The sequence below is a fragment of the Vicugna pacos genome, chromosome 3 (genome assembly GCF_048564905.1).
Source record: "Vicugna pacos chromosome 3, VicPac4, whole genome shotgun sequence".
Taxonomy (NCBI): domain Eukaryota; kingdom Metazoa; phylum Chordata; class Mammalia; order Artiodactyla; family Camelidae; genus Vicugna; species Vicugna pacos.
In genome coordinates this window covers 40,917,314-40,936,143 of record NC_132989.1, presented here as the reverse complement: position 1 = coordinate 40,936,143, position 18,830 = coordinate 40,917,314, and the positions used below count along the sequence as shown (strand labels likewise).

The 18,830-nt window shown below is 32.8% G+C and overlaps 1 protein-coding gene across 4 annotated transcripts in view; it reads left to right on the top strand.

Moving 5' to 3' along the window:
• Positions 1–18,830, top strand: part of COMMD10 (COMM domain containing 10) — a 154,946-nt gene that overhangs the window by 8,019 nt on the left and 128,097 nt on the right. The gene's annotated exons all lie outside the window — the stretch shown is intronic.

Genomic DNA, 18,830 nt, shown 5'->3' with positions numbered 1-18,830 from the left:
TCTTGTGATTTCTTTGGTGGTAGCAGGTTAATACTGACCTTGCAAAATGAGTTGGGAAATGTTCCCCCACTCCTCTTCTATTTCCTGGAAGTATTTGTGAAAGATTGGTATTTTGCGTTTTCACCAGCATTATGTGAGAGTTCCAGTAGTTTCAAATCCTTGTCAGCGCTTGGTATTGTCAGTTGTAGTAAAGCTATTCTGTTAGGTTTGTAGTGGTATCTTGTGTCTTAAATTTACATTTCCCTAGTGACAAATTATGGTGATGATCTTTTTGTGTTCTCACGTGCTGTCCATATATCTTCTTTGGTAAAGTGTCTGTTCAGATCTTTTGCCTAACAGTATTTCCACATTATGACAGATGAATAATTATAGTAATATGAATATAAAGGACAATTACAGGTGTAAATCTCAGCATATAGAAATTCATGAGTTTTGTTTTTGTTCTTGTTTTTTGATTCTTACAGTGTGTGGAGGGTGTTTGTTTTCTTTCTGTTGAGTTTTGTGAGTCTGAGTCCTTTGTCAAATAAGTGATTTGCAGATATTTTCTCCTAGTCTGTAGTTTTCCTTTTCAGTTTCTGAGTGTCTTTTGCAAAGTAAAAGCTTTTAAATTTGACGAAGTTTGAGTTATCATTTTTTTTCTTTTATTGATTCTGCTTTTGGTTTTGTATCTAAGGACTTGTAACCTAATGCAGTGTCACAAAGATTCTCTGTTTTGTTTTCTTCTAAGTGTTTCATAGGTTTATGTTCTACATTTAAGTCTAAGATCCATTTTGTGTTAGTTTTGTGTAAGGCATGAGGTACAGGTCCAAGTTCTTTTTTTCTCATCTGGTTGTTCATTTGTTCCAGCATAATTATTGATAACATCTTTTTGCCATTGAATTGCCTTAGCCTCTTTGTTAAAAATCATTTGACATTTTTATCTTTCTTTTTCTGGACTCTCTTTTTGGTTCCATTGTTCTCTTTTCTGCCTTATGCCACTACCATGCTGCCTTAATTACTGTAGCTTTGTAGTAAGTCTTAAAATATTGTTAATCTGCTTACTTTGTTCTTTTTAATTTTTTTTTTGGCTGCTCTAGTTCCTTTACCTTTTTATATAAATTTGAAAGCCAGGTTTTTTTATATCTGCAGAAAAGCCTCTGGAATTTTGATTGAGATTATTTAATTTATAGATCACGTTTTAGAGAAATGACTTCTTACCTCTGTATTGAGTATATCTCTCCGTTTATTTAGGTCCTGTTTGATTTCTTATATCAGTGTTTTTCATTTTACAGATTCTGTGCATATTTTGTTAGATTTGAACATTCTTAACCTGAGTATTTTGTTTTTTTGTTTTTGCTCTGAGTTATAAGTAGTACTATATTTAAAATTTTGGTTTCCAGTTAATTTGTATATGAAAACACAGTTGAACACTTCTTGGCCTTTTGGCTAAGATCAAATGTATAGAAACACAATTGATTTTTGCATATTGACATTGTATTCAAGACCTTGGTACACTCACTAGTTACAGCAGGTTTTTTTGGTTTGTTTTTCTTGTGATTTTCTTTGTAGACAGTCAGGTTGTCCATGAATACAGACAGTTTTACTTCTCCATTTCCAGTTTGTTTGGCTTTTGTTTTCTTGCCTTATTGTGCAGACTAGGACTTCTAATATGATGTTGAATAGGATTCATAAGCCTGAGCACCCTGCTTTGTTCTCGGTTTTAGAGAGAAAGCATTCAGTCTCTCATTATTAAGTAAAGTGCTAGTTGTGGGTTTACAAAGTGTATTCTTTTCATTTCTCTCCTTTTTTTTTTTAACTCTATATTCTGAGAGATCACAAGTGTTCTCAACATCAGTGCTTTGTTTTCATCATTTTAATTTCTGCTTTTTCTGATATCTTGTACAGATTTTAAGTTTTCCATTTTTTTGTCCCTGAAATTCTTCTTCAACCATCTTCACTAAAAAAAAAAAAAAACTCCAGTTGCCTTTGAATATTTGCCGGTTTCTATTTACATAATTTTCTTCTGTTTTTCCTTGCATTTATTTGAGTACAGTATACTTGTATTGTTAAAAAAACCCTTCTTTTCCCACTTCCAATTTTAAGTCATTTTTTAGTGTCTTTTGGATGGCAGTTTGTTACTTTTTTAAAAGTAATACTTCCTCCTTATATTATGTTGAATGACATTAACTTCTGTTTAAGAAGTGATTCAATCAGTTGTCATAGAAAAGATGCAAAAAATCGTTGGAAGGACCTGATTAATTGTACATTGGTCCCTTGAGAATATAGGAAATCACCTTTTGCCAATACTGAATATATGAGAGGATAGCTATACATTATTTTAATGCCTTAAATGTTTAATTAAGATAATATAATAATAGCAAACATTTCTTGTGTTATTGTGGGCCAAATATTCTACTAAGTATTTTATAATAAGCTTTATATCTTGTAAACCCATTAATAGTTCTAGTTTATATTTAAAATTAAATTGAGGGTTAGAGAGATTAAATAATTGGTCCATGGTCACGGAACTAAGTAAGTGGCCGAGTTGGGATTTACACGATTAGTTACACTTCTAAGCCATTATACTATACTACCACTTAGATGTTAGCAGCAGAATTTTTCTGTGTCAGGCATTATGCAGGGTGGTTTATGTAGTTTTGTGTATGTGTGTGTTTCATATCTTTGGAAAGGAAGGAAATAAAACTTTAGAAAATCTAACTTTGCCATGTTAACCCAAATGGTCCATGATGATGCTGAGATGGAAATTAGTTTGGTCTGTTTCTTAATTAAGCCTTGTTACCTTTTATGTTGTGGTACCTATGGTAGCTATAATGTTGTCTTCCTTTTTTGCCTGATAACTGTTTAGCATAGGGTGACTAAAATAGCCATGGATGAAAATAGATCATATCATTTAAATTGTAACAAAAATATATGGCAATGACTTACTATATAGTGAACAAAAGGTGTATTTACAATGACTGAGTGTTGTTTTAAAATAATTTAGGGTTCATGTGAACTATCTATGTTGGGCTTGCAGTGGAACATCTGTGGAAATAATTCTAAATTCAGAGAGTTACATTCAATTAAATAGGAAGTTAAAAATCAAAAAGAGCTTATCTTTAATTCAATTTTTCAAAACACCTCTCTTTATCTTCTATTATTTAAATCTAATAAGAGAGAGGCAGACTGAAAATTAATCTAACTGATAGCTTTTTACATGATGTGATTGAAAGGATTTAAAAATTTTATCCCATCGCACTTTTTTAAAAGAATACATTTTATCTTAACCTCTTTGGAGACCTGAGACTGAAAAGTTACCACTGCGTATCAGAATTTGTATTCTTTCCTCTTTTATCTGTGTTGACTATGTTAGCAGTGTTCTAACAGGGTTACCTGTTTGATTTTTGTTATAATGCCCATGTGGTTACATTTGTTAAATTACAAATACACTTTCAGACATAACTTGAATATTGTGTTTAATTTTAGTCCTAAAATTCTGGTTAGAGTTCCTTTATGTATATTTCTACCATACACAATGTAAAAACTTACATGTCAAATATTACTGACATTTATCTCTTTTTTTCTGAGACTTAAGGAAAAGAATTGATTTGTTTAATGTAATTTTTTTCCCTAAAATATGTTTACATTCCAAGTTCACCCTATTCCTTAGTAACATGATTATGGGAAATATACATAAAGCATATTTCAAGCACTCTGAGTACCCTGCTTTTTTAAGGCTACAAGTACTGATTCCTTTTCTTAAAATGCACTTATATGTTTATTAGGGAGCTTTTTTAAAGGTAAATTTGACAGTTGTATCTGTTTTGAATGCTTAAAATGCATGTAATGTGATTTTTCCTGTTAAGAGTGTTTTTAACTTTACCAGTCATGTAGCAAATTTAGTCGTAATGTTTATTCATTATATAGTGAAATTCATCATGTCTTCTCATTTCATTATATAGTGAAATTCATCATATCTTCTCACATGTTCTTGAGAAACATAAAAAATGGATGGCCCTCCTAATAATGTTCCTAAGAAGTCTAAAAAAATCCTCTTTAAACTATTATAGTAAGATTTACTTTATTGTTAAGTATAACAACTGTTTGCTTCACTAATTGTTAAATACCGTTTATATGTAATATAAGAAATTAGAAATTTGGATTTGACGTTTTTAAAACTTACTGTGTTCTTTTTGTTTTGTTTTCTTAAATATTCTTGTTTCATTTCTTTTAGAATTCTAAGGATGGCTGAATGGCTTTATTATAAAGAGAACAGAAAAAACATACTTCATATTGCTTAATCTTAAAGCACAATATGTAACTATGAATACATATCTGAGCACTTTTTCAAGATTTAAATGCTTCTTGACAGTCATCTGCATTTATAGGAAAGGTATCTTGTAATTTTATCTGTATGCAAGTCAGATTTCTGCCTCTTTTGTTAATTTAGTTGTTGGCATATTATGATTGAAAGCCATAGTTTTTCCATGTGCTGGAATTGACTGAACGTAAATGTGAGGTTTAAATGTTGCTATATTTATTTACCATTTTTATTGAAATATAATTTACTTTCAGAAAATGCAAAAATTTTAAGTGTTTTGTTTGTGAATTTCAGAAATTATATATACCCATTTAATCCTTATCCATAGCAAAATAGAGAAAGTCTTTTGTCAATGGAAAGTGCCAGTTTTGATTCCCTCCACCTTCATCCTCACTTTGCATCACTATAGATTGTCTTTTTCTGTTCTTGGATTTAATTTTTTTCACTTTTTAAAATTTTTTATAGTCATTTTACAATGTTGTGTCAAATTCCAGTGTAGAGCACAATTTTTCAGTTACGCATGAACATACATATATTCATTGTCACATTTTCTTTTTCACTGTGAGCTACCTCAAGATCTTGTATATATTTCCCTGAGCTATACAGTATAATCTTGTTTATCTATTCTACATATGCCTGTCAGTATCTACAAATTTTGAAGTCCCAGTCTGTCCCTTCCCACCCTCCGCCCACTTGGCAACCACAACTGTGTATTCTATGATATGAGTGTGTTCTGTTTTGTATTTATGTTTTTTTTTTAGATTCCACATATGAGCGATCTCATATGGTATTTTTCTTTCTCTTTCTGGCTTACTTCACTTAGAATGACATTCTCCAGGAACATCCACGTTGCTGCAAATGGCATTATGTTGTCAGTTTTTATGGCTGAATAGTATTCCATTGTATAAATACACATCTTCTTTATCCAGTCATCTGTCGATGGACATTTAGGCTGTTTCCATGTCTTGACTATTGTAAATAGTGCTGCTATGAACATTGGGGTGCAGGTGTCTTTTTGAAGTAAGGTTCCTTCTGGATAGATGCCCAGGAGCAGGATTCCTGGGTCATTATGGTAAGTCTAGCCCTAGTCTTTTGAGGAATCTCCATACTGTTTCCCACAGTGGCTGCACCAAACTACATTCCCACCAGCAGTGTAGGAGGGTTCCCTTTTCTCCACAGCCTCTCCAACATTTGTCATTTGTGGACTTTTGAGTGATGGCCATTCTGGCTGGTGATACCTCATTGTAGTTTTGATTTGCATTTCTCTGATAATTAGTGATATTGAGCATTTTTTCATGTGGCTATTGATCATTTGTATGTCTTCCTTGGAGAATTGCTTGTTTAGGTCTTCTGCCCATTTTTGAATTGGGTTGTTTGTTTTTTTCTTATTAAGTCGTATGAGTTGCTTATATATTCTGGAAATCAAGCCTTTGTCAGTTTCATCGTTTGCAAAAATTTTCTCTCATTCTGTAGGTTGTCGTTTTGTTTTATTTATGGTTTCCTTTGCTGTGCAGAAGCTTGTAAGTTTCATTAGGTCCCATTTGTTTATTCTTGCTTTTATTTCTGTTACTTGGGTAGACTGCCCTAGGAGAACATTTTTGAGATGTACGTGAGATAATGTGTTGCCTATATTTTCTTCTAGGAGATTTATTGTATCTTGTCTTATGTTTAAGTCTTTGATCCATTTTGAGTTTATTTTTGTGTATGGTGTAAGGGAGTGTTCTAGCTTCATAGTTTTGCATGCTGCTGTCCAGTTTTCCCAGCACCATTTGCTGAAGAGACTGTCTTTATTCCATTGTATATTCTTGCCTCCTTTGTCAAAGATTGTTGACCAAAAGTTTGTGGGTTCATTTCTGGGCTCTCTATTCTGTTCCATTGGTCTGTATGTCTGTTTTTGTACCAGTACCATGCTGTTTTTATTATTGTAGCTCTATAGTATTGTCTGAAGTCTGGGAGAGTTATTCCTCCAGCCTCTTTCTTTTTGTTCAGTAATGCTTTGGCAATTCTAGGTCTTTGATGGTTCCATATAAATTTTATTATGATTTGTTCTAGTTCTGTGAAATATATCCTGGGTAATTTGATAGGGATTGCATTAAATCTGTAGATTGCCTTTGGCAGTGTGACCATTTAACAATATTAATTCTTCCAATCCAGGAGTGTGGGGTAACCTTCCATTTGTTTAAGTCTTCTTTAATTTCCTTCATCAATGGTTTATAGTTTTCTGTGTATAATTCTTTCACCTCCTTGCTTAGATTTATTCCTAGGTATTTTATTACTTTGGGTGCTATTTTAAAGGGGATTGTTTCTTTACTTTCTTTTTCAGTTGATTCATTGTTAGTGTAAAGAAATGCAACTGATTTTTTAATGTTAATCTTGTAACCTGCTACCTTGCTGAATATGTTCTTGGACTTAATATAACTGAACTCAAATAAATGTGTCTGTCTAATATCTCTCAACATAATGTTGGTTTTTTTGTTTATTTGTTTTTTATGTTTCATTCGTGTTGTTGTTATCAGTAATTCTTTTGTTGCTGAGTAATGTTCCTTTGTATGAAAATAACAATTTGTTTATCTGTACTCCTCTTGAGGAACTTTCCAGTTTCTGGCTGTTATGAATGACTGCTGTTAACAGTTGTGTACAGGTCTTTCTGTGGACATATGTTTTCATTTCCCTTCAGTAAATATCTGGGAACGGGATTGCTGACCACTTAAACCAAATCTCAGGCTTTCTATTTCATTTTTAGCCATGCCATGCTACATAGATTTGGAAAAGTCATAGAAATGTAAAAAGTCATAAATATGTTTCTGCCAACTTGTGGTTCCCGTCTTTTATGAGTTGAATTCCCATTAACTTCTGCCTGTTTTAGTCATTCTCCAATGCCTTCAAATCATTGTTTTTAAAATACTTTGTTTAGAGGTTATACTTTTTGTTTGCAAGGAAGTTGATGTTATATAAACTACTTCCTACCATTATCAGATTAGGAACTCTAAATGTGATTCTTTTATAAGTCTTATTCTATCCCACCTCTGCTCCAAATCCAGCAGAGTCTTTCCATGTTGCTTATAATAGAAGTCAGAGTTCTTACAATTGCCTTTGTCCTCCATGATCAGTAACCTCTCTTGGTCCACTAGCTTGTTGACCTCCACCTGGCTCACTTAAAACTCTTCGATGTTCATGTTGTTGGCTTTCTTATCTTTTTCAGCACTTTGTTCATGTATTACATTTATCAGTGGGCCTTGCCGTTATAGTGAGAAATGCCTCCACGTCTATGGTACTTTTTTACTTCATTTTTGTTTCTATAATACTTATTCTTATCTGGCCCACTATTATATCCCACTTGTTTTTTTTTTTTTAATTGTCTGTCTCTACTACTAAACTACAAGGTCCACAAGGGCTGGAATTTTTGTCTGTTTTGTTCACTGCTATATTTTCACTACTTTAAATGGCCCTTGGGAGACAGTGGGTTCTCAAAAAATAGCTGTTAGATGAATAAATACACAGTATTCTTGCCTTACAAATTGTGCTGTTTTGAAGCTCAGTTCATTAGGTTTTCTTTTAAGGAGGGATATTTGTGTTTGTTGGTAGAGGAAGGAACAGTGAAGAGAGAAGGGATATGGATTATATTTTGTATTTCCTAGAGTTCTTTTGTGTTTTCATTTTGGTTGTACCTTTAAGGCTTTTGTGGTTCATTTATTTCATGACTCTTGAGTTTTACTGAAACACTAGATTCAGTCATTTACATTTTTCCTCTTTAAAAGTGGAATTATGTATAGCAAGAATTGCTTTAGCTTGAAATGGAAATTCTCTAGGAAAAAAAGGTGATGTCATTAGCTGTTGATGCAGCAATAAATTTAAAGAACCTTAGATCTAAGAGACCCTTAATCAATTTAATCTGAAGATGAAATGTATTCTGTGCTTTAAAGATAATTGGCTAAAACCAGAACCATTAACAAATTAAATATTTTACTAATGCCAAAGAACTGTCCTGTTGCCAAATTATTCTTATGTCATAGTATACAACAATGTACACTTGCTAAATAGAGTTGATGTGCTTTTTCAGTGTCGCCAATTGTGAGAGCATTAGTTGAATGACATTTCATTGTCCTCAGACTTGTACTGTTGTCTTCATATATTCGTGGTGTGCAGAGGTGGCAAACAGTATGAAGGATGATTCATTGTTTTCCCTCATCACTGTATAACTCGGATATGAAGACCAGTTAGGTATTTTGACCAAGTTTTTGGGTCAGGGAGTATAATTAAGTTTCATGCCACCTTAGTGGTGATACTAGATTGACTTTTGTGCCATCAAAACTTAGGGTGTAGGTTAGAGAGTGTCCCTAAGCTATGATATTTGTAATAAAGCACGTATACCTCTTGTTTTGGTGTGGTGTTGCAGCAGCCTTAAAGAAGGGCATTGCTTCAGTCTCTTTTGGATGTTTGATGCCTCTGGAGACTACCTAGTGGGAATCCCTCTGCAGTATGCTTTGTGGAGGTGGGCAGTCACCTGGGTGCAGGGTAACTCCAGGATTAATTCAAGAAGTTCATTTGCATCTATGATATATGGTAATATCTTCACGTCTATGTAATACGGATATTATGTTGCATAATAGTCATATCTGGGATTCTGACATTGTCTTTGTATGTTTATACATGTCACAGTATAGAATTCTTTCTCTGGGAGGCAAGTAGTGGTGTGGTTTGGTCCTTTGAGGCCTACTGCCTCCTGTTCTTGACAATGATTAGAGGATGGCAAGGAGGGTGAGTGGTAGCGGGTAGCTGAAGATGTTCTCCTATTGCATCTATACATTCCTCTGTTATAGCCTTTAGTATATTGAACCTTTTTAAAATAATGCTATTAAATTATAATTTACATAGTAATCTGTATCCTTTTAAATTGCCCCATTTGATGGATTTTGAAAGATGTATATCCATGAGATCATTATCACAGTCAGAATACAGAGCCTCTTCCTCATGCCCTTTGGCAGTTTCTTCCTCCCCTAACCCTGGCCCCAGGAAACCACTGATCTGCTCTCTTTCACTGCAGGTTGTGTTTTGTAGGATTTTATATAAATGGAATCATACACATATACTTTCCTCTGTCTGGCTTCTTCCACTGAGTGTGATTGTGAGGGTCATCCATGTTGTTGTATGTGCTAATAGTGTGTTCTTTTTTTACTGCAGTCTGATATTCTTTTTTATTGCATGGTGGTATTCTGTCTTATGGATGTGTCACAATTTGTTTATCTGTTCACCTGTTAATGGATATTTGGGCTACTTCCAGTTTTGGAATATTCTGAATAAATCTGTTGACATTCATGTACACACCTTTGTATGGACATACATTTTTATTTCTCTTGAGTAATTTCTTAGGTGCAGATTGACTGGGTTGTCAGATAAGTGTAAGTTTACATTTTTAAGAAACTGCCAAATAGTTTTCCAAAGTGGTTATACTATTTTACATTTTAACCAGCAATTTCTTCACATTCTGGCCAACACTTGATGTTGCCAGTCTTTGAAATTTTAGCCATTCTAATAGGTGTACGAATATTGAACATAAGGATACTGAACGTCTTTTAAAGTGTTTACTGGCCATTTGTTTATCTTGTGAATTATCTGTTCAAATCTTTGCCCATTTTAAAAAACAGATTTCTTTGTCTTATTGAGGTAAGAATTCTTACAGTTTGGATACAAGTCTTTTGTCAGGTATGTATGTTGTGAATGTTTTATTAGTCTTTGGCTTGCCTTTTTTCCTAAGAGTGATTTTTGAAGAATAGAATTTTTAATTTTAATGAAGTCTAGTTTATAATTTTTTCTTTTATGATTTATACTTTTTAGTTCTATGTAAAATATTTGCCTATCCTAAGATCATGAAGATTTTCTCTAACATTTTCTAGAAGTTTGATGGTTTAGCACTTTCATTTTGAGGTCAGTTTTGTGTTTGGTGTTAGGTAGGAGTTGTTGATTATTTTGTTTCCTTGTAGTTGTCTCGTTGTTCCAGCATCACTTACCTTGGCACCTTTGTCAGCGGTCAGTTGATAGGTCTGTATGTCTATCCTTTGCCAATGCCACATTGTCTTTTATTTCTGTAGCTTTATAATAAGTCTCCAAATTAGATAGTGTAGCTCCTTCAACTCTTTAAAAAAAATTGCTTTGACTCGTTTAGGTCATTTGCATTTCCATTTAAATTTTGGAATCAGCTTGTCATTTTCTATTAAAAAAATGCCTGCTGAGAGTTTAATTGGATTGCCCTTAATCTGTAGATAATTTTTAGAAGAACTGACATTGTAACAATATTGAATCTTTAAATTCATGAACACGGTACATCTCTCTGTTTCTTGATGTCTTCTTTAATTTATTCCAGTAATGTTTGTAGCTTTTCAATGACCAGAGTTTGCACAAATTTTGTTTAAGTTATCCTTATGCTATAGACTGAATGTTTGTATCTCTTCAAAATTCATATATTGAAACCTATCTCCCAAGGTGATGGTATTAGGAGATGGGGCCTTAGCGATAGGTGATTAGGTGATCCTATTGAATGGGAGTAACAGAGGCTGCAAAGAGCTCCCTTGCCTCCTTCTGTCATGTGAGGATACAACAAGAAGTCTGCAGCCTGGAAGAGGGCCCTCATCTGACCATGCTGGTGCCCTCATGTCAGACGTCCAGTCTCCATCACTGTGAGGAATAAATGCTTATTATTATTAAGCTATGCAGTGTATAGCCTGAACAGACTAAGACACTATGTATTTGCATGATTTTGGTCTCTATTATAAATGAAGTTGCATTTTTTGTATTTTCTAGTTTATTTCTGGTATATTGAAAACTGTTGATGTTTCATAATAATCTTTTGTTCCATAACTTTCCTAAAATCAGCCATTAGTTTTAATAGCTTTTTTGCATTTTACTTAGGATTTGCTACGTATGTGTTATATCAAAATTGTTGTTGTACATGTTTTGTCTTCATCACTAGACGTGGAGCTTTTGGCGCAGAGTTTGTTAAGTTTATTGATTTTTACGTCCCTAACATCTAAGATGGTATGAAAGTCAGGTCCATGTTCTTTTGGTTTTTCTCCTTTCTGGCTACTTCTTTTAGTCAGTCATATTTGCTACGTTTTCTCATTTCCGCAACTGTAGGTTTTATGTAGTGCCAGGACTCAATTCCTGGTCCTTATTATCTCTTCTTTTTTGTAGTTCCCTGACAGTTTCATCTAGGCTTCCAGGTTTAAAAGCTATTTTCCAATAAAAATTTTTTTCTCTATCCTATTTGATAATTTCTTTGGATGTCTAGTAGGCATCTCAAACTTAGCACTAAAAAAATAAACTGACCTTTGGATTATTTCTCTTGAAACTGTTCCTGTAGTTTTTCCATCTCAGTTAATGGTAACTCATTTTTTTTGGCTTTTGTTTTTTTACTTGGACAGGCCAGTCTTTATACCATTTTGCCATTGTTATTTAAAAACAAATAGAAAACCAGGATGAAAGTCTGATTCCATTGTTAAGAAGTGTAAGTTTCATAACTTAATGGAATTTACATAAAGATGGGAACCATTAGTATCCTGGAAAGCAACAGGCTTTTCCTCAAATTGTGTGCTTGTTGAGTTAAGGCTGATACCTGTTGTATATAATGGTTAAGAAAACTGCATATATAAAATGCTGGAAATTGAAGATTTTTCTTAATGCTGAGATATTATTTGTTTTTAACCATTTGTTATTAGAACTTAATTATTTTTTGAGTTTTAGATATTCTTCTGGTTAGGGCAAAAGGGAACCACTTGCATTCCTTCCATTAAGTTACTCAGTAATTTAATCACCATTTATAATTTTATTATATTTGTAAATTTGTTCTAAGTTCCAAACAGCTAGATTTTTTAGCATCTGATTTTGTAAATTGGGCAGTACCAGCTTAAAATGGTGAATAAAATTTGGGATCTCCTGGAGGGCCTCCAAATGACAGACTGTTTAAAATTTTGCTGATTTGATTAATGAACCTGTTTGAGAGGATTATAAATACCTTCTTTATATTCTACAGCATTTTCTTTGCAAAGGAAAAAGGTGAAAATTTGAAGTATAATCATCTGTACTCTTATTGTTGACTGGTATATAGAATGTTTCCAATGAAATGTACTCCTGGATTGGTGGTGTCATTTTGAGTCTTTTGGCAAACTGTATCTCCATGTATTGCTTAAGAAAATTAATCTCCATACAGTATAATGGAAATAGAGAAAACTTCTCTATTTTAGACAAATGTAGAATTACTCTGAATCTGTTATTTTAAAAGATTTAATTCTAAACACATACATATACACATGTCATATTGAGGGAGCATAAGTGTAACCTCTTATACATTCGTAAATTGATTTTCCCAGCAGATATTGCTTTCTTGGTGATACAGGTTTATAATGAGAAAATGTTTCAAAAAGCTAACCTTATTAAGCAGATTACATTGAATTGAAAAACGCCCTTCTCCCCTGTATGAAAGATTTAGAAGACGTTCTTATGCTTCATTCTATATGTGTAATTTTAGGAAACAAAGAATAAGCCAACGAGAATTATAAGAACTTTGTAAAGGAGTGAGTTTGCTTTAAATGCCACAATCATATACCTAAGAATTAGGAGTCAATATGAATTTCACAAATTTTCCATAATTATTTATATTTATTAATCTTCTTTCTTCTCTTCTTCATGTACTTCCCCTTTTAAATGAATTAACCTTTTGAGATCATTATAGATTTACATGTGGTTGTCAGAAATAATACAGAGAGATCCCATGTACCATTTACCCACTTTGCCCTAGTGGTAGCATCTTGCATAACTGCAGTATCACAACCAGGACAATGTCGTATTATTAACTATAGGCACCACGCTGTACAGTACATCTGCAGGACTTATTTATTTTGTAACTGGAAATTTGTACCTTTTGACCACCTTTACCTGTTTTGTCCACTTCTGGCAACCACCGATCTGTTCTCTGTATTTATGGCGTCAGTTTTTCGTTTGTCTTTAGATTCCTCATATAAGTGAGATTGCATCGTATCTGTCTTTTTCTGACTCATTTCACTTAGTATACTGCCCTCAGGGTCTATCCATGTTGTCGCAAATGGCAGGATTACCTTCTTTTTTATGACTGAATAATATCCCATTGTGTGCATATATACATATGTATATGTATAGGCTTCATGTTTTTGTTATCTGTTTATCCATTGATGGACACTTGGGTTGCTTCTATATCCTGGTAATTGTGAATAATGCTTCAGTGAACATAGTGGTGCAGACATCTTTTAGAATTAGTGTTTTTGTTTCCTTCAGATAAATACCCAGGAGTGGAATTGCTAGATCTTATGGTAGTTTATTTTAAATTTTTAAGGAATCTCCATACTGTTTTCCTTAGTAGCCTCACGATTTGCATGTCCACCAGTGGTGCACAAGGGCACCCTTTTCTCCACATCCTTGCCAATACTTGTTATTTCTTTTTTATAATAGCCTTTCTAACAGCAGTGAGGTGATATCTCCTTGTGGCTTTGATTGCATTTCCCTGATCATTACTGATGTTGAGCACCTTTTCATCTACCTATTGGCTATCTGTAAGGCTTCTCTGGAAAAATGTCTATTCATCTCTCTGACCATTTTTTAATTGGATTGTCAGTTGTTTTGCTCTTGAGTTAAGTGAGTTGCTTATATATTTTGGACATTAACCTGATGTCAGATATATGATTTGTAAATATTTTCTCCCATTCCATAGGTTGTTTTTTCATTTTGTTGATGGTTTCCTTTGCTGTGCAGAAGCTTTTTAGTTAGATGTAGTCCTGCTTCTTTATTTTTGCGTTTGTTGCCTTTGTTTTTGGTGTTAAGTCATTGCCAAGACTGTTATCAAGGAGGTTAGTTCTGCTTTCTTCCAGGAGTTTTAGGTTTCAGATCTTATGTTCAACCTTTACTCCATTTTGAATTAGTTTTTGTGTATGGTGTAAGATAGCGGTCCAATTTTATTCTTCTGAATATGGCTATCCAATTTTCTCAGCACCATTTATTGAAGAGACTGGTCTTTTCTCCATTGTATGTTCTTGGCTCCTTTGTCATAAATTAATTAACCATATATACATGCATATACATGGGTTTATTTCTGGGCTCTCTATTCTGTTGATCTGCATGTCTGTTTTTATGCCAATATCATGTTGTTTGATTACTATAGCTTTGTAATATAGTTTGAAGTAAGGAATCATGATGCCTCCAGCTTTGTTCTTTTTAAGAGCTTTGGCTATTCAGGGTCTTTTGTGGTTCCATGTAAAGTTTAAGACTGTTTATTCTATTTCTTTGAAGAGTACCATTGGAATTATGATAGGGATTGCATTGAATCTGTAGATTGCTTTGGGTACTATGGGCATTTTAACAATATTCTCTCAGTCCATGAGCACGGAGTATCTTTCCATTTATTTGCATCTTCTTCAATGTCTTTCATCAGTGTGTTGTGATTTTCAGTGTACAGGTTTTTTACCTCCTTGGTTAAATTTATTCTAAGGTATTTTATCCATTCTGATGCAATTGTAAATGGGATTTTTAAACTTAATTTCTTTTTCTGGTAGTTTGTTATTCGTGTACAGAAACGCAGCATGTTTTTGAATGTTGATTTTGTATCCTGTGACTTTACTGAATTTGTTTATTAGTCCAAGAGTTTTTTGGTGGAATCTTTACGGTTTTGCATATATAATAGTATGACATTTGCAAACAATGATAGGTTTATTTCTTCCTTTCTGATTTGAGTGCCTTTTATTTCTTTTTATTGTCCAATTGTTCTAGTTAGGACATAATTATTTAACACTATGTTGAATTAAAGTGGCAAAATTGGGCATCTTTGTTATGTTCCTGGTCTTAGAGGAAAAGCTTTCAGCTTTTACCATTGAGTATTGCGTTAGCTGTGGGTTTGTATTATTTGACCTTTATTATGTTGAGGTATGTTCCCTCTGTACCTACTTTGTGAGAGTTTTTATTGTAGATGGGTGTTGAATTTTATTGTTGCTTTTTCTGCATCTGTTGAGATGATCATAGGATTTTTCATCCTTCATTTTATTAATATGATGTATCACATTGATTTGTTCATATTGAACTATTCTTGCATTTGTGGAATAAATACTGCTTGTTCATGGTGTATGATCCTTTTACTGTGTTGTTGAATTTGGTTTCCTAATTTTTTTCCGGAATTTTTGCATCTATTTTTCTCAGGGATATTGGCCTGTGATTTTCTTTTCTTGTAGTGTCTTTGTCTGGTCTTGGTGTTAGGGTAATGCTGGTCTTGTAACATGAATTTGGAAATGTTCCCTCTTCTTCTGTTTTTTGGAAGAGTTGTAAAGGATTAATGTTAACTCTTTAAATGTTTGCTAGAATTCACCAGTGAAGCCATTTGGTCCTGGACTTTCGTTTGTTGGGTGGTTATTGATTACTGATTCAGTCTCCTTACTAGTAATTGGTCTGTTTAGATTTTCTGTTTCTTTGTAACTCAGTCTTGGTGGGTTGTGTATTTCTAGGAATTTATCCATTTCTTCTAGGTTGTCCAATTTGTTGGTATATAATTGTTCATAGTAGTCTCTTTTGAAATTGTGGCATCAATTTTAAAGTCTCCTCTTTCATTTCTGATTTTATTTATTTGAGTCCCCTCTTTTTTTCTAAGTTAAATCTAGCTGAAGTTTTGTTAGTTTTGTTTATTTTTCGAAAACCCAACTCTATGTTTCTTTGATCTTTTCTGTTGTCTTACAGTCTCTATGTCATTTATTTCTGCTCTGATTGTCGGTATTTCCTTCTTTCTAGTAACTTTGGGCTTTGTTTGTTCTTTTTTTTTTTCCCCTGCCTCTTTGAGGCATAACATCAAGTTGTTTATTTGGGATCTTCCTGGTTTCTTGATTAGGCATTTATTACTATGAGTTTTCCTCTTAGAACATCTTTTGCTGCATCCCTTACTATTAAGGTACTTTTTAAAATATCTCTTTTGATTGCTCCTTTGATCCATTGGTTGCTAACATTGCAATATGTTTTGATTGTCCAAAATTTATGTTTTTGTTCTATATAGAGCCCTCAAAAAGTTGCTTTTTAAATTTTATTGAGGGTTGATAGATGTGTCTTTTTGAAAGTTTTTTTTTTAGATGCACACTCCTTGATACCAGAAAACACTGTTTCTTAAATTGGGAATTTCATGTAGTTAGTCAGTAGATTGTATAAGAACAAATCATTGAAAGTCAGGAAAAGTGGTCAAGAAAATTGTGGAGCAAACATTTAGCTAAGCCTTAAAAATAGGTAGGTTCATGTTCCTGTATTAAATGTTTAATCAACTTTCTAATTTTCATAATTCATAAGAGTAAATAGTGTATAGTTTCTGTATAAACCATATATATGTGGAATTTCTGCTTATAGTATTTGACAATTATAAAATAAATGGTGGATTAAAGCAATAGAATGTAGGTAATATTTTCTATTTTAGCAGTTACAGTTCTAATTTTATGTGTTTTCATGGTTTATTATAATAATTGTTTCATGATGCCCACACATATAGTTCCTAAAACTCATTCGGTATTGCTGAGCAGTATTTTTCTAACTATAGATAGCCTGACCTGTTAGTGGTTTAGTGGGTAATGAAATCAATTCAGAGGGTTTTGAAATAGCATTTTAAAAATGAAACATAATGGAGATTGTGTGTCACTGCCCTGGGTTAAAATTGTTTTGTGACACTTTTCTATATGTATATCAGATTGCAACATAAAAAAGTATTTTGTATTATGTGATATGATTTAAGCAGTGGCTACTGTTTTAGAGAGCCAGCAGTTAATATATGATGATTAACTTTACATTTCCTTTTTCATTTTAAAAGAGTTGATATTACTGTAATTTTGAGCAGTTTTTCATGTGCTTGGAATTGTGGTTTACAAAGCAACTATGAGAGTTTAAGCTCATGCTGAAGTTGTAACATAGAAATTAGAGGGAGAATGCAGTCATCACATTTTGAACCAATATCTTAGTAACATTGTCAGGTAATAAGTAATGTAAGTGAGATACCTAAGAACTATCATTAAAACAGTTTGGCAAGAGTTGGAAAACATTAAAAATGTTAGTGGCTTATATTCCTTACGTTTCATGTTATTTTGGTGACATTTAAACCTAGGATGTTGATAAAGGTATAAAGACTATTAGATTTAAATTTGAATATGAAAATCAAACCAAATTATATGAAAATGGTTCCTGGTATTTTAATGTATAAATGTTTGATACACACAAGACAGAATTTTCTTTTGAATAGAAACAAATGTAGTTTGCCTAACTTAAGTCAAAATTCTATACTAAATTTTGTTTCATACATAATTAAAATATTGATGACTGTCATTTGTTTCTTAGTTACAAGTCTCAGAGGAATAATTAAATAGTATACTATAAGATTTTCACCTTGGCAGAGGGTATTTGTCTTATTCATTTTTATATTACTGTCCCTATTATAGACCAGGAAAATAATATAATATGTTTTAAGCAGTGTAAGGAATCACTTCTTTCCTCAGTTATTCTTTGTCTTTTAGGACACTGATGCTTTTGAAGTGTCCATTCCACTTATTTTATATGTTTCACTATTTTTATTTTTCAGTTATTTCTTCATGGTCAAAGTTAGGTTGTGATTTTTTGGCTGGAAAGTTACATAAATAATACATGATCATCGCAGGATATCGTACCTAGAGGCACATGGTGTCCATTTGCCACTTTTTGGTAATGTTAATTTTATGCTCTTGGTTAAGATGTTGCTTGTTTTCTTTACTGTATAATTTTTTTTTTTTTTGGTAACTAAAAAGCAATTGTGGGCAGACGATTTGTGACTGTTCGTTACAAATCAAGCTTTCTCCACTTAGAGTTAGTATCCATTGATGATTTGTACTTGAATCAGTTTCTTGAACTTTTGATTTTGGTATAATCTCAGACTTAGAGAAAATGACAATAACTCCATGTACATGAATAACTCCTATCCATCAGTTGTTTACATTTTACATATTTAATTTGTAAAATGGAGATAATAAGAGTCCGTATCTCAAGTGGCATTGGCTTTGTCTCCTGGTTTCACTGTAAAGATCTCGTTAGTTTTGTTTTTCTTGCTGCTCAGTATAACTGTTCTTTTATATTTCTAGTTATCCTTTCTGTACTCCCTCTTCATTTAAATTTTCTGAATACTGATCATTTTCTATGAAATTTTATGCGTGGTGTGTGTATGCACATACATGTACATATGAGTTTAACAATTTGTTTCACTTTTTAAATTATTATTTTATGTAGCCATGGGACAATTATTTTTAAGTCACAAAATTCATTATGTAAAGCTCTAGAATTTAAGAAAGTCAGCCTACAAACTCTTTTTGGTTATGACACTTTTTAAAGTTACCTTTCTTTGTGAGTATTCTTTGATTTGTTTCAGTTTAATTCAGCAGATACATACAGAGTGCCGATTATATTAAAGGATACTATAAAAAAAAAGCTATTATAGAAAAAAGTAGGTGACTAGAATGCCTTACATTTATAA